At 36.4% G+C, this 14798-nt stretch overlaps 20 non-coding genes across 20 annotated transcripts; all 20 read left to right on the forward strand.

The window, feature by feature from the left end:
* The first annotated feature begins 453 nt into the window (after nt 1–453).
* TRNAK-UUU (transfer RNA lysine (anticodon UUU)) lies at nt 454–526 on the forward strand. The gene has a single exon. It is a non-coding gene; the product is annotated as a tRNA-Lys (tRNA).
* Nucleotides 527–779: 253 nt separating this feature from the next.
* On the forward strand, nt 780–852 carry TRNAK-UUU (transfer RNA lysine (anticodon UUU)). The gene has a single exon. It is a non-coding gene; the product is annotated as a tRNA-Lys (tRNA).
* A 1328-nt stretch (nt 853–2180) lies between these two features.
* TRNAK-UUU (transfer RNA lysine (anticodon UUU)) lies at nt 2181–2253 on the forward strand. Its single transcript has one exon. It is a non-coding gene; the product is annotated as a tRNA-Lys (tRNA).
* A 253-nt stretch (nt 2254–2506) lies between these two features.
* Nucleotides 2507–2579, forward strand: TRNAK-UUU (transfer RNA lysine (anticodon UUU)). The gene has a single exon. It is a non-coding gene; the product is annotated as a tRNA-Lys (tRNA).
* A 628-nt stretch (nt 2580–3207) lies between these two features.
* On the forward strand, nt 3208–3280 carry TRNAK-UUU (transfer RNA lysine (anticodon UUU)). Its single transcript has one exon. It is a non-coding gene; the product is annotated as a tRNA-Lys (tRNA).
* A 628-nt stretch (nt 3281–3908) lies between these two features.
* TRNAK-UUU (transfer RNA lysine (anticodon UUU)) lies at nt 3909–3981 on the forward strand. The gene has a single exon. It is a non-coding gene; the product is annotated as a tRNA-Lys (tRNA).
* Nucleotides 3982–4609: 628 nt separating this feature from the next.
* TRNAK-UUU (transfer RNA lysine (anticodon UUU)) lies at nt 4610–4682 on the forward strand. Its single transcript has one exon. It is a non-coding gene; the product is annotated as a tRNA-Lys (tRNA).
* A 628-nt stretch (nt 4683–5310) lies between these two features.
* Nucleotides 5311–5383, forward strand: TRNAK-UUU (transfer RNA lysine (anticodon UUU)). The gene has a single exon. It is a non-coding gene; the product is annotated as a tRNA-Lys (tRNA).
* Nucleotides 5384–5636: 253 nt separating this feature from the next.
* On the forward strand, nt 5637–5709 carry TRNAK-UUU (transfer RNA lysine (anticodon UUU)). Its single transcript has one exon. It is a non-coding gene; the product is annotated as a tRNA-Lys (tRNA).
* A 628-nt stretch (nt 5710–6337) lies between these two features.
* Nucleotides 6338–6410, forward strand: TRNAK-UUU (transfer RNA lysine (anticodon UUU)). Its single transcript has one exon. It is a non-coding gene; the product is annotated as a tRNA-Lys (tRNA).
* Nucleotides 6411–7038: 628 nt separating this feature from the next.
* TRNAK-UUU (transfer RNA lysine (anticodon UUU)) lies at nt 7039–7111 on the forward strand. Its single transcript has one exon. It is a non-coding gene; the product is annotated as a tRNA-Lys (tRNA).
* A 628-nt stretch (nt 7112–7739) lies between these two features.
* On the forward strand, nt 7740–7812 carry TRNAK-UUU (transfer RNA lysine (anticodon UUU)). Its single transcript has one exon. It is a non-coding gene; the product is annotated as a tRNA-Lys (tRNA).
* Nucleotides 7813–8446: 634 nt separating this feature from the next.
* On the forward strand, nt 8447–8519 carry TRNAK-UUU (transfer RNA lysine (anticodon UUU)). Its single transcript has one exon. It is a non-coding gene; the product is annotated as a tRNA-Lys (tRNA).
* Nucleotides 8520–8771: 252 nt separating this feature from the next.
* Nucleotides 8772–8844, forward strand: TRNAK-UUU (transfer RNA lysine (anticodon UUU)). The gene has a single exon. It is a non-coding gene; the product is annotated as a tRNA-Lys (tRNA).
* A 628-nt stretch (nt 8845–9472) lies between these two features.
* TRNAK-UUU (transfer RNA lysine (anticodon UUU)) lies at nt 9473–9545 on the forward strand. Its single transcript has one exon. It is a non-coding gene; the product is annotated as a tRNA-Lys (tRNA).
* Nucleotides 9546–10173: 628 nt separating this feature from the next.
* On the forward strand, nt 10174–10246 carry TRNAK-UUU (transfer RNA lysine (anticodon UUU)). Its single transcript has one exon. It is a non-coding gene; the product is annotated as a tRNA-Lys (tRNA).
* Nucleotides 10247–10874: 628 nt separating this feature from the next.
* Nucleotides 10875–10947, forward strand: TRNAK-UUU (transfer RNA lysine (anticodon UUU)). Its single transcript has one exon. It is a non-coding gene; the product is annotated as a tRNA-Lys (tRNA).
* A 634-nt stretch (nt 10948–11581) lies between these two features.
* On the forward strand, nt 11582–11654 carry TRNAK-UUU (transfer RNA lysine (anticodon UUU)). Its single transcript has one exon. It is a non-coding gene; the product is annotated as a tRNA-Lys (tRNA).
* A 253-nt stretch (nt 11655–11907) lies between these two features.
* Nucleotides 11908–11980, forward strand: TRNAK-UUU (transfer RNA lysine (anticodon UUU)). The gene has a single exon. It is a non-coding gene; the product is annotated as a tRNA-Lys (tRNA).
* A 628-nt stretch (nt 11981–12608) lies between these two features.
* TRNAK-UUU (transfer RNA lysine (anticodon UUU)) lies at nt 12609–12681 on the forward strand. Its single transcript has one exon. It is a non-coding gene; the product is annotated as a tRNA-Lys (tRNA).
* The last annotated feature ends 2117 nt before the right edge of the window (nt 12682–14798 follow it).

Genomic DNA, 14798 nt, shown 5'->3' on the forward strand with positions numbered 1-14798 from the left:
ATCCAGAACGACTATATTCAAATTTCTCGTGTGTCCCACTATACACACATTCAAATTCAGAAATAAATCGAACACTGTTCAAGACACGACATAAGCTTATCACTAATAATTGCAGCATTTTATTTCAAAATAACAAAGTTCAAAAATGATAGTAAAAATTGGGTCAAGATTTCTCTTGCAGCCCTGAATTCTGCCCAAAACATCTCCAAAGAATATATATTTGGGCCACAAAATGTATTAATCGTTGATACAATGTGTATAGGACATCACCAGCGGGTAAGAGATCGGAGTCTGCCTTCTCAAAATATATTTCATGTGATATTAAAGTGACTGCCCTCCAAAAAATATCCAGCACTTTCCGCCATTTTTGTCAGTGTTCAGAGAAAGAACGCTTTTAATTTATTACATATATGGGAGATATATGACTAGGTTTTCCAGGCAGACAGTAAGTGTGCCCGGATAGCTCAGCTGGTAGAGCGTTAGGCTTTTAACCTAACGGTCCAGGGTTCGAGTCCCTGTTCGGGCGATTACCGTTTTCCTCCTTACTTTGATTCATTTGGCCACTAAATGATTCAAATTAGGCAAACGAAAATGCATTATATCTAGAAAATCGGAGTCTGCCTTCTCAAAATATATTTCATGTGATATTAAAGTGACTGCCCTCCAAAAAATATCCAGCACTTTCCGCCATTTTTGTCAGTGTTCAGAGAAAGAACGCTTTTAATTTATTACATATATGGGAGATATATGACTAGGTTTTACAGGCAGACAGTAAGTGTGCCCGGATAGCTCAGCTGGTAGAGCGTTAGGCTTTTAACCTAACGGTCCAGGGTTCGAGTCCCTGTTCGGGCGATTACCGTTTTCCTCCTTACTTTGATTCATTTGGCCACTAAATGATTCAAATTAGGCAAACGAAAATGCATTATATCTAGAAAATAGGCAAAATAATCTTGTGTGCACCAACAACTAATACTCATATAGAACTTATATTATGTCATTTTTATGATATTTGTAGGAATTTGTTTGCATCCAGAACGACTATATTCAAATTTCTCGTGTGTCCCACTATACACACATTCAAATTCAGAAATAAATCGAACATTGTTCAAGACACGACATAAGCTTATCACTAATAATTGCAGCATTTTATTTCAAAATAACAAAGTTCAAAAATGATAGTAAAAATTGGGTCAAGATTACTATTGCAGCCCTGAATTCTGCCCAAAACATCTCCAAAGAATATATATTTGGGCCACAAAATGTATTAATCGTTGATACAATGTGTATAGGACATCACCAGCGGGTAAGAGATCGGAGTCTGCCTTCTCAAAATATATTTCATGTGATATTAAAGTGACTTCCCTCCAAAAAATATCCAGCACTTTCCGCCATTTTTGTCAGTGTTCAGAGAAAGAACGCTTTTAATTTATTACATATATGGGAGATATATGACTAGGTTTTCCAGGCAGACAGTAAGTGTGCCCGGATAGCTCAGCTGGTAGAGCGTTAGGCTTTTAACCTAACGGTCCAGGGTTCGAGTCCCTGTTCGGCGATTACCGTTTTCCTCCTTACTTTGATTCATTTGGCCACTAAATGATTCAAATTAGGCAAACGAAAATGCATTATATCTAGAAAATAGGCAAAATAATCTTGTGTGCACCAACAACTAATACTCATATAGAACTTATATTATGTCATTTTTATGATATTTGTAGGAATTTGTTTGCATCCAGAACGACTATATTCAAATTTCTCGTGTGTCCCACTATACACACATTCAAATTCAGAAATAAATCGAACACTGTTCAAGACACGACATAAGCTTATCACTAATAATTGCAGCATTTTATTTCAAAATAACAAACTTCAAAAATGATAGTAAAAATTGGGTCAAGATTACTCTTGCAGCCCTGAATTCTGCCCAAAACATCTCCAAAGAATATATATTTGGGCCACAAAATGTATTAATCGTTGATACAATGTGTATAGGACATCACCAGCGGGTAAGAGATCGGAGTCTGCCTTCTCAAAATATATTTCATGTGATATTAAAGTGACTGCCCTCCAAAAAATATCCAGCACTTTCCGCCATTTTTGTCAGTGTTCAGAGAAAGAACGCTTTTAATTTATTACATATATGGGAGATATATGACTAGGTTTTCCAGGCAGACAGTAAGTGTGCCCGGATAGCTCAGCTGGTAGAGCGTTAGGCTTTTAACCTAACGGTCCAGGGTTCGAGTCCCTGTTCGGGCGATTACCGTTTTCCTCCTTACTTTGATTCATTTGGCCACTAAATGATTCAAATTAGGCAAACGAAAATGCATTATATCTAGAAAATCGGAGTCTGCCTTCTCAAAATATATTTCAGGTGATATTAAAGTGACTGCCCTCCAAAAAATATCCAGCACTTTCCGCCATTTTTGTCAGTGTTCAGAGAAAGAACGCTTTTAATTTATTACATATATGGGAGATATATGACTAGGTTTTACAGGCAGACAGTAAGTGTGCCCGGATAGCTCAGCTGGTAGAGCGTTAGGCTTTTAACCTAACGGTCCAGGGTTCGAGTCCCTGTTCGGGCGATTACCGTTTTCCTCCTTACTTTGATTCATTTGGCCACTAAATGATTCAAATTAGGCAAACGAAAATGCATTATATCTAGAAAATAGGCAAAATAATCTTGTGTGCACCAACAACTAATACTCATATAGAACTTATATTATGTCATTTTTATGATATTTGTAGGAATTTGTTTGCATCCAGAACGACTATATTCAAATTTCTCGTGTGTCCCACTATACACACATTCAAATTCAGAAATAAATCGAACATTGTTCAAGACACGACATAAGCTTATCACTAATAATTGCAGCATTTTATTTCAAAATAACAAAGTTCAAAAATGATAGTAAAAATTGGGTCAAGATTACTCTTGCAGCCCTGAATTCTGCCCAAAACATCTCCAAAGAATATATATTTGGGCCACAAAATGTATTAATCGTTGATACAATGTGTATAGGACATCACCAGCGGGTAAGAGATCGGAGTCTGCCTTCTCAAAATATATTTCATGTGATATTAAAGTGACTGCCCTCCAAAAAATATCCAGCACTTTCCGCCATTTTTGTCAGTGTTCAGAGAAAGAACGCTTTTAATTTATTACATATATGGGAGATATATGACTAGGTTTTCCAGGCAGACAGTAAGTGTGCCCGGATAGCTCAGCTGGTAGAGCGTTAGGCTTTTAACCTAACGGTCCAGGGTTCGAGTCCCTGTTCGGGCGATTACCGTTTTCCTCCTTACTTTGATTCATTTGGCCACTAAATGATTCAAATTAGGCAAACGAAAATGCATTATATCTAGAAAATAGGCAAAATAATCTTGTGTGCACCAACAACTAATACTCATATAGAACTTATATTATGTCATTTTTATGATATTTGTAGGAATTTGTTTGCATCCAGAACGACTATATTCAAATTTCTCGTGTGTCCCACTATACACACATTCAAATTCAGAAATAAATCGAACATTGTTCAAGACACGACATAAGCTTATCACTAATAATTGCAGCATTTTATTTCAAAATAACAAAGTTCAAAAATGATAGTAAAAATTGGGTCAAGATTACTCTTGCAGCCCTGAATTCTGCCCAAAACATCTCCAAAGAATATATATTTGGGCCACAAAATGTATTAATCGTTGATACAATGTGTATAGGACATCACCAGCGGGTAAGAGATCGGAGTCTGCCTTCTCAAAATATATTTCATGTGATATTAAAGTGACTGCCCTCCAAAAAATATCCAGCACTTTCCGCCATTTTTGTCAGTGTTCAGAGAAAGAACGCTTTTAATTTATTACATATATGGGAGATATATGACTAGGTTTTCCAGGCAGACAGTAAGTGTGCCCGGATAGCTCAGCTGGTAGAGCGTTAGGCTTTTAACCTAACGGTCCAGGGTTCGAGTCCCTGTTCGGGCGATTACCGTTTTCCTCCTTACTTTGATTCATTTGGCCACTAAATGATTCAAATTAGGCAAACGAAAATGCATTATATCTAGAAAATAGGCAAAATAATCTTGTGTGCACCAACAACTAATACTCATATAGAACTTATATTATGTCATTTTTATGATATTTGTAGGAATTTGTTTGCATCCAGAACGACTATATTCAAATTTCTCGTGTGTCCCACTATACACACATTCAAATTCAGAAATAAATCGAACATTGTTCAAGACACGACATAAGCTTATCACTAATAATTGCAGCATTTTATTTCAAAATAACAAAGTTCAAAAATGATAGTAAAAATTGGGTCAAGATTACTATTGCAGCCCTGAATTCTGCCCAAAACATCTCCAAAGAATATATATTTGGGCCACAAAATGTATTAATCGTTGATACAATGTGTATAGGACATCACCAGCGGGTAAGAGATCGGAGTCTGCCTTCTCAAAATATATTTCATGTGATATTAAAGTGACTTCCCTCCAAAAAATATCCAGCACTTTCCGCCATTTTTGTCAGTGTTCAGAGAAAGAACGCTTTTAATTTATTACATATATGGGAGATATATGACTAGGTTTTCCAGGCAGACAGTAAGTGTGCCCGGATAGCTCAGCTGGTAGAGCGTTAGGCTTTTAACCTAACGGTCCAGGGTTCGAGTCCCTGTTCGGGCGATTACCGTTTTCCTCCTTACTTTGATTCATTTGGCCACTAAATGATTCAAATTAGGCAAACGAAAATGCATTATATCTAGAAAATAGGCAAAATAATCTTGTGTGCACCAACAACTAATACTCATATAGAACTTATATTATGTCATTTTTATGATATTTGTAGGAATTTGTTTGCATCCAGAACGACTATATTCAAATTTCTCGTGTGTCCCACTATACACACATTCAAATTCAGAAATAAATCGAACACTGTTCAAGACACGACATAAGCTTATCACTAATAATTGCAGCATTTTATTTCAAAATAACAAACTTCAAAAATGATAGTAAAAATTGGGTCAAGATTACTCTTGCAGCCCTGAATTCTGCCCAAAACATCTCCAAAGAATATATATTTGGGCCACAAAATGTATTAATCGTTGATACAATGTGTATAGGACATCACCAGCGGGTAAGAGATCGGAGTCTGCCTTCTCAAAATATATTTCATGTGATATTAAAGTGACTGCCCTCCAAAAAATATCCAGCACTTTCCGCCATTTTTGTCAGTGTTCAGAGAAAGAACGCTTTTAATTTATTACATATATGGGAGATATATGACTAGGTTTTCCAGGCAGACAGTAAGTGTGCCCGGATAGCTCAGCTGGTAGAGCGTTAGGCTTTTAACCTAACGGTCCAGGGTTCGAGTCCCTGTTCGGGCGATTACCGTTTTCCTCCTTACTTTGATTCATTTGGCCACTAAATGATTCAAATTAGGCAAACGAAAATGCATTATATCTAGAAAATCGGAGTCTGCCTTCTCAAAATATATTTCAGGTGATATTAAAGTGACTGCCCTCCAAAAAATATCCAGCACTTTCCGCCATTTTTGTCAGTGTTCAGAGAAAGAACGCTTTTAATTTATTACATATATGGGAGATATATGACTAGGTTTTACAGGCAGACAGTAAGTGTGCCCGGATAGCTCAGCTGGTAGAGCGTTAGGCTTTTAACCTAACGGTCCAGGGTTCGAGTCCCTGTTCGGGCGATTACCGTTTTCCTCCTTACTTTGATTCATTTGGCCACTAAATGATTCAAATTAGGCAAACGAAAATGCATTATATCTAGAAAATAGGCAAAATAATCTTGTGTGCACCAACAACTAATACTCATATAGAACTTATATTATGTCATTTTTATGATATTTGTAGGAATTTGTTTGCATCCAGAACGACTATATTCAAATTTCTCGTGTGTCCCACTATACACACATTCAAATTCAGAAATAAATCGAACATTGTTCAAGACACGACATAAGCTTATCACTAATAATTGCAGCATTTTATTTCAAAATAACAAAGTTCAAAAATGATAGTAAAAATTGGGTCAAGATTACTCTTGCAGCCCTGAATTCTGCCCAAAACATCTCCAAAGAATATATATTTGGGCCACAAAATGTATTAATCGTTGATACAATGTGTATAGGACATCACCAGCGGGTAAGAGATCGGAGTCTGCCTTCTCAAAATATATTTCATGTGATATTAAAGTGACTGCCCTCCAAAAAATATCCAGCACTTTCCGCCATTTTTGTCAGTGTTCAGAGAAAGAACGCTTTTAATTTATTACATATATGGGAGATATATGACTAGGTTTTCCAGGCAGACAGTAAGTGTGCCCGGATAGCTCAGCTGGTAGAGCGTTAGGCTTTTAACCTAACGGTCCAGGGTTCGAGTCCCTGTTCGGGCGATTACCGTTTTCCTCCTTACTTTGATTCATTTGGCCACTAAATGATTCAAATTAGGCAAACGAAAATGCATTATATCTAGAAAATAGGCAAAATAATCTTGTGTGCACCAACAACTAATACTCATATAGAACTTATATTATGTCATTTTTATGATATTTGTAGGAATTTGTTTGCATCCAGAACGACTATATTCAAATTTCTCGTGTGTCCCACTATACACACATTCAAATTCAGAAATAAATCGAACATTGTTCAAGACACGACATAAGCTTATCACTAATAATTGCAGCATTTTATTTCAAAATAACAAAGTTCAAAAATGATAGTAAAAATTGGGTCAAGATTACTCTTGCAGCCCTGAATTCTGCCCAAAACATCTCCAAAGAATATATATTTGGGCCACAAAATGTATTAATCGTTGATACAATGTGTATAGGACATCACCAGCGGGTAAGAGATCGGAGTCTGCCTTCTCAAAATATATTTCATGTGATATTAAAGTGACTTCCCTCCAAAAAATATCCAGCACTTTCCGCCATTTTTGTCAGTGTTCAGAGAAAGAACGCTTTTAATTTATTACATATATGGGAGATATATGACTAGGTTTTCCAGGCAGACAGTAAGTGTGCCCGGATAGCTCAGCTGGTAGAGCGTTAGGCTTTTAACCTAACGGTCCAGGGTTCGAGTCCCTGTTCGGGCGATTACCGTTTTCCTCCTTACTTTGATTCATTTGGCCACTAAATGATTCAAATTAGGCAAACGAAAATGCATTATATCTAGAAAATAGGCAAAATAATCTTGTGTGCACCAACAACTAATACTCATATAGAACTTATATTATGTCATTTTTATGATATTTGTAGGAATTTGTTTGCATCCAGAACGACTATATTCAAATTTCTCGTGTGTCCCACTATACACACATTCAAATTCAGAAATAAATCGAACACTGTTCAAGACACGACATAAGCTTATCACTAATAATTGCAGCATTTTATTTCAAAATAACAAAGTTCAAAAATGATAGTAAAAATTGGGTCAAGATTACTCTTGCAGCCCTGAATTCTGCCCAAAACATCTCCAAAGAATATATATTTCGGCCACAAAATGTATTAATCGTTGATACAATGTGTATAGGACATCACCAGCGGGTAAGAGATCGGAGTCTGCCTTCTCAAAATATATTTCATGTGATATTAAAGTGACTGCCCTCCAAAAAATATCCAGCACTTTCCGCCATTTTTGTCAGTGTTCAGAGAAAGAACGCTTTTAATTTATTACATATATGGGAGATATATGACTAGGTTTTCCAGGCAGACAGTAAGTGTGCCCGGATAGCTCAGCTGGTAGAGCGTTAGGCTTTTAACTTAACGGTCCAGGGTTCGAGTCCCTGTTCGGGCGATTACCGTTTTCCTCCTTACTTTGATTCATTTGGCCACTAAATGATTCAAATTAGGCAAACGAAAATGCATTATATCTAGAAAATAGGCAAAATAATCTTGTGTGCACCAACAACTAATACCAATATTGAACTTATATTAATGTTATGTCATTTTTATGATATTTGTAGGAATAAGTTTGCATCCAGAACGACTATATTCAAATTTCTCGTGTGTCCCACTATACACACATTCAAATTCAGAAATAAATCGAACACTGTTCAAGACACGACATAAGCTTATCACTAATAATTGCAGCATTTTATTTCAAAATAACAAAGTTCAAAAATGATAGTAAAAATTGGGTCAAGATTTCTCTTGCAGCCCTGAATTCTGCCCAAAACATCTCCAAAGAATATATATTTGGGCCACAAAATGTATTAATCGTTGATACAATGTGTATAGGACATCACCAGCAGGTAAGAGATCGGAGTCTGCCTTCTCAAAATATATTTCATGTGATATTAAAGTGACTGCCCTCCAAAAAATATCCAGCACTTTCCGCCATTTTTGTCAGTGTTCAGAGAAAGAACGCTTTTAATTTATTACATATATGGGAGATATATGACTAGGTTTTCCAGGCAGACAGTAAGTGTGCCCGGATAGCTCAGCTGGTAGAGCGTTAGGCTTTTAACTTAACGGTCCAGGGTTCGAGTCCCTGTTCGGGCGATTACCGTTTTCCTCCTTACTTTGATTCATTTGGCCACTAAATGATTCAAATTAGGCAAACGAAAATGCATTATATCTAGAAAATCGGAGTCGCCTTCTCAAAATATATTTCATGTGATATTAAAGTGACTGCCCTCCAAAAAATATCCAGCACTTTCCGCCATTTTTGTCAGTGTTCAGAGAAAGAACGCTTTTAATTTATTACATATATGGGAGATATATGACTAGGTTTTCCAGGCAGACAGTAAGTGTGCCCGGATAGCTCAGCTGGTAGAGCGTTAGGCTTTTAACCTAACGGTCCAGGGTTCGAGTCCCTGTTCGGGCGATTACCGTTTTCCTCCTTACTTTGATTCATTTGGCCACTAAATGATTCAAATTAGGCAAACGAAAATGCATTATATCTAGAAAATAGGCAAAATAATCTTGTGTGCACCAACAACTAATACTCATATAGAACTTATATTATGTCATTTTTATGATATTTGTAGGAATTTGTTTGCATCCAGAACGACTATATTCAAATTTCTCGTGTGTCCCACTATACACACATTCAAATTCAGAAATAAATCGAACATTGTTCAAGACACGACATAAGCTTATCACTAATAATTGCAGTATTTTATTTCAAAATAACAAAGTTCAAAAATGATAGTAAAAATTGGGTCAAGATTACTCTTGCAGCCCTGAATTCTGCCCAAAACATCTCCAAAGAATATATATTTGGACCACAAAATGTATTAATCGTTGATACAATGTGTATAGGACATCACCAGCGGGTAAGAGATCGGAGTCTGCCTTCTCAAAATATATTTCATGTGATATTAAAGTGACTGCCCTCCAAAAAATATCCAGCACTTTCCGCCATTTTTGTCAGTGTTCAGAGAAAGAACGCTTTTAATTTATTACATATATGGGAGATATATGACTAGGTTTTCCAGGCAGACAGTAAGTGTGCCCGGATAGCTCAGCTGGTAGAGCGTTAGGCTTTTAACCTAACGGTCCAGGGTTCGAGTCCCTGTTCGGGCGATTACCGTTTTCCTCCTTACTTTGATTCATTTGGCCACTAAATGATTCAAATTAGGCAAACGAAAATGCATTATATCTAGAAAATAGGCAAAATAATCTTGTGTGCACCAACAACTAATACTCATATAGAACTTATATTATGTCATTTTTATGATATTTGTAGGAATTTGTTTGCATCCAGAACGACTATATTCAAATTTCTCGTGTGTCCCACTATACACACATTCAAATTCAGAAATAAATCGAACACTGTTCAAGACACGACATAAGCTTATCACTAATAATTGCAGCATTTTATTTCAAAATAACAAAGTTCAAAAATGATAGTAAAAATTGGGTCAAGATTTCTCTTGCAGCCCTGAATTCTGCCCAAAACATCTCCAAAGAATATATATTTGGGCCACAAAATGTATTAATCGTTGATACAATGTGTATAGGACATCACCAGCGGGTAAGAGATCGGAGTCTGCCTTCTCAAAATATATTTCATGTGATATTAAAGTGACTGCCCTCCAAAAAATATCCAGCACTTTCCGCCATTTTTGTCAGTGTTCAGAGAAAGAACGCTTTTAATTTATTACATATATGGGAGATATATGACTAGGTTTTCCAGGCAGACAGTAAGTGTGCCCGGATAGCTCAGCTGGTAGAGCGTTAGGCTTTTAACCTAACGGTCCAGGGTTCGAGTCCCTGTTCGGGCGATTACCGTTTTCCTCCTTACTTTGATTCATTTGGCCACTAAATGATTCAAATTAGGCAAACGAAAATGCATTATATCTAGAAAATAGGCAAAATAATCTTGTGTGCACCAACAACTAATACTCATATAGAACTTATATTATGTCATTTTTATGATATTTGTAGGAATTTGTTTGCATCCAGAACGACTATATTCAAATTTCTCGTGTGTCCCACTATACACACATTCAAATTCAGAAATAAATCGAACACTGTTCAAGACACGACATAAGCTTATCACTAATAATTGCAGCATTTTATTTCAAAATAACAAAGTTCAAAAATGATAGTAAAAATTGGGTCAAGATTTCTCTTGCAGCCCTGAATTCTGCCCAAAACATCTCCAAAGAATATATATTTGGGCCACAAAATGTATTAATCGTTGATACAATGTGTATAGGACATCACCAGCGGGTAAGAGATCGGAGTCTGCCTTCTCAAAATATATTTCATGTGATATTAAAGTGACTGCCCTCCAAAAAATATCCAGCACTTTCCGCCATTTTTGTCAGTGTTCAGAGAAAGAACGCTTTTAATTTATTACATATATGGGAGATATATGACTAGGTTTTCCAGGCAGACAGTAAGTGTGCCCGGATAGCTCAGCTGGTAGAGCGTTAGGCTTTTAACCTAACGGTCCAGGGTTCGAGTCCCTGTTCGGGCGATTACCGTTTTCCTCCTTACTTTGATTCATTTGGCCACTAAATGATTCAAATTAGGCAAACGAAAATGCATTATATCTAGAAAATAGGCAAAATAATCTTGTGTGCACCAACAACTAATACCAATATTGAACTTATATTAATGTTATGTCATTTTTATGATATTTGTAGGAATAAGTTTGCATCCAGAACGACTATATTCAAATTTCTCGTGTGTCCCACTATACACACATTCAAATTCAGAAATAAATCGAACACTGTTCAAGACACGACATAAGCTTATCACTAATAATTGCAGCATTTTATTTCAAAATAACAAAGTTCAAAAATGATAGTAAAAATTGGGTCAAGATTTCTCTTGCAGCCCTGAATTCTGCCCAAAACATCTCCAAAGAATATATATTTGGGCCACAAAATGTATTAATCGTTGATACAATGTGTATAGGACATCACCAGCGGGTAAGAGATCGGAGTCTGCCTTCTCAAAATATATTTCATGTGATATTAAAGTGACTGCCCTCCAAAAAATATCCAGCACTTTCCGCCATTTTTGTCAGTGTTCAGAGAAAGAACGCTTTTAATTTATTACATATATGGGAGATATATGACTAGGTTTTCCAGGCAGACAGTAAGTGTGCCCGGATAGCTCAGCTGGTAGAGCGTTAGGCTTTTAACCTAACGGTCCAGGGTTCGAGTCCCTGTTCGGGCGATTACCGTTTTCCTCCTTACTTTGATTCATTTGGCCAATAAATGATTCAAATTAGGCAAACGAAAATGCATTATATCTAGAAAATCGGAGTCTGCCTTCTCAAAATATATTTCATGTGATATTAAAGTGACTGCCCTCCAAAAAATATCCAGCACTTTCCGCCATTTTTGTCAGTGTTCAGAGAAAGAACGCTTTTAATTTATTACATATATGGGAGATATATGACTAGGTTTTACAGGCAGACAGTAAGTGTGCCCGGATAGCTCAGCTGGTAGAGCGTTAGGCTTTTAACCTAACGGTCCAGGGTTCGAGTCCCTGTTCGGGCGATTACCGTTTTCCTCCTTACTTTGATTCATTTGGCCACTAAATGATTCAAATTAGGCAAACGAAAATGCATTATATCTAGAAAATAGGCAAAATAATCTTGTGTGCACCAACAACTAATACTCATATAGAACTTATATTATGTCATTTTTATGATATTTGTAGGAATTTGTTTGCATCCAGAACGACTATATTCAAATTTCTCGTGTGTCCCACTATACACACATTCAAATTCAGAAATAAATCGAACATTGTTCAAGACACGACATAAGCTTATCACTAATAATTGCAGCATTTTATTTCAAAATAACAAAGTTCAAAAATGATAGTAAAAATTGGGTCAAGATTGCTCTTGCAGCCCTGAATTCTGCCCAAAACATCTCCAAAGAATATATATTTGGGCCACAAAATGTATTAATCGTTGATACAATGTGTATAGGACATCACCAGCGGGTAAGAGATCGGAGTCTGCCTTCTCAAAATATATTTCATGTGATATTAAAGTGACTGCCCTCCAAAAAATATCCAGCACTTTCCGCCATTTTTGACAGTGTTCAGAGAAAGAACGCTTTTAATTTATTACATATATGGGAGATATATGACTAGGTTTTCCAGGCAGACAGTAAGTGTGCCCGGATAGCTCAGCTGGTAGAGCGTTAGGCTTTTAACCTAACGGTCCAGGGTTCGAGTCCCTGTTCGGGCGATTACCGTTTTCCTCCTTACTTTGATTCATTTGGCCACTAAATGATTCAAATTAGGCAAACGAAAATGCATTATATCTAGAAAATAGGCAAAATAATCTTGTGTGCACCAACAACTAATACCAATATTGAACTTATATTAATGTTATGTCATTTTTATGATATTTGTAGGAATAAGTTTGCATCCAGAACGACTATATTCAAATTTCTCGTGTGTCCCACTATACTCACATTCAAATTCAGAAATAAATCGAACACTGTTGAAGACACGACATAAGCTTATCACTAATAATTGCAGCATTTTATTTCAAAATAACAAAGTTCAAAAATGATAGTAAAAATTGGGACTATAACTCCATTAAGCCTTGTTTCCATGATTATGAAAAACTAAATATTCTGACCAAGGCAGTAATTTATTTTATTAAAAAACATAAACTAACGTAACGTTTCAACCTTCTAGCAAGGTCTTCTTCAGACTCTGTATCAAGTACAAAAGTTTTTTTTTTTTTAAAAATTGGGTCAAGATTTCTCTTGCAGCCCTGAATTCTGCCCAAAACATCTCCAAAGAATATATATTTTGCCACAAAATGTATTAATCGTTGATACAATGTGTATAGGACATCACCAGCGGGTAAGAGATCGGAGTCTGCCTTCTCAAAATATATTTCATGTGATATTAAAGTGACTGCCCTCCAAAAAATATCCAGCACTTTCCGCCATTTTTGTCAGTGTTCAGAGAAAGAACGCTTGAATTTATTACATATATGGGAGATATATGACTAGGTTTTCCAGGTAGACAGCAAGTGTGCCCGGATAGCTCAGCTGGTTGTCGACCTCTGTGGCGAAGTGGGCCAGGGGTTCTGGGTTCGAGTCCCGGGTAAGACATGGGTATTTGTGTTCGTCCAGTTGATAAGAAACAAAGAAAAGTGTAAGAATTGAAAAGTGTAAAAGTGATAAAAAGAGTGAATGGTGGGGGATACCTCCGTGTAGGGGGTATTTTAAAAAAAAAAAAAAAGTGGTTAGCAGAGCGCGCTACAACGCCAGGGGTTCCGGGTTCGAGTCCCGGGTAAGGCATGGGTATTTGTTATTGTCTGTCCTGAAAAGTCCTGAAATAGAAATGTAAATGATATGAATGAATGAAGTGTGATGGGGAAAGCTTCCGCTTAGGGGCTTTCCATTTATATTAAAAAAAAAAAAAAAGCTGGTAGAGCGTTAGGCTTTTAACCTAACGGTCCAGGGTTCGAGTCCCTGTTCGGGCGGTTACCGTTTTCCTCCTTACTTTGATTCATTTGGCCACTAAATGATTCAAATTAGGCAAACGAAAATGCATTATAACTAGAAAATAGGCAAAACAATCTTGTGTGCACCAACAACTAATACTCATATAGAACTTATATTATGTCATTTTTATGATATTTGTAGGAATTTGTTTGCATCCAGAACGACTATATTCAAATTTCTCGTGTGTCCCACTATACACACATTCAAATGCAGAAATAAATCGAACACTGTTCAAGACACGACATAAGCTTATCACTAATAATTGCAGCATTTTATTTCAAAATAACAAAGTTCAAAAATGATAGTAAAAATTGGGTCAAGATTTCTCTTGCAGCCCTGAATTCTGCCCAAAACATCTCCAAAGAATATATATTTGGGCCACAAAATGTATTAATCGTTGATACAATGTGTATAGGACATCACCAGCGGGTAAGAGACCAATATTGAACTTATATTAATGTTATGTCATTTTTATGATATTTGTAGGAATAAGTTTGCATCCAGAACGACTATATTCAAATTTCTCGTGTGTCCCACTATACACACATTCAAATTCAGAAATAAATCGAACACTGTTCAAGACACGACATAAGCTTATCACTAATAATTGCAGCATTTTATTTCAAAATAACAAAGTTCAAAAATGATAGTAAAAATTGGGTCAAGATTACTCTTGCAGCCCTGAATTCTGCCCAAAACATCTCCAAAGAATATATATTTGGGCCACAAAATGTATTAATCGTTGATACAATGTGTATAGGACATCACCAGCGGGTAAGAGATCGGAGTCTGCCTTCTCAAAATATATTTCATGTGATATTAAAGTGACTGCCCTCCA

This window comes from Lepisma saccharinum, chromosome 2 (assembly GCF_977018435.1).
Source record: "Lepisma saccharinum chromosome 2, izLepSacc3.1, whole genome shotgun sequence".
Lineage (NCBI taxonomy): Eukaryota > Metazoa > Arthropoda > Insecta > Zygentoma > Lepismatidae > Lepisma > Lepisma saccharinum.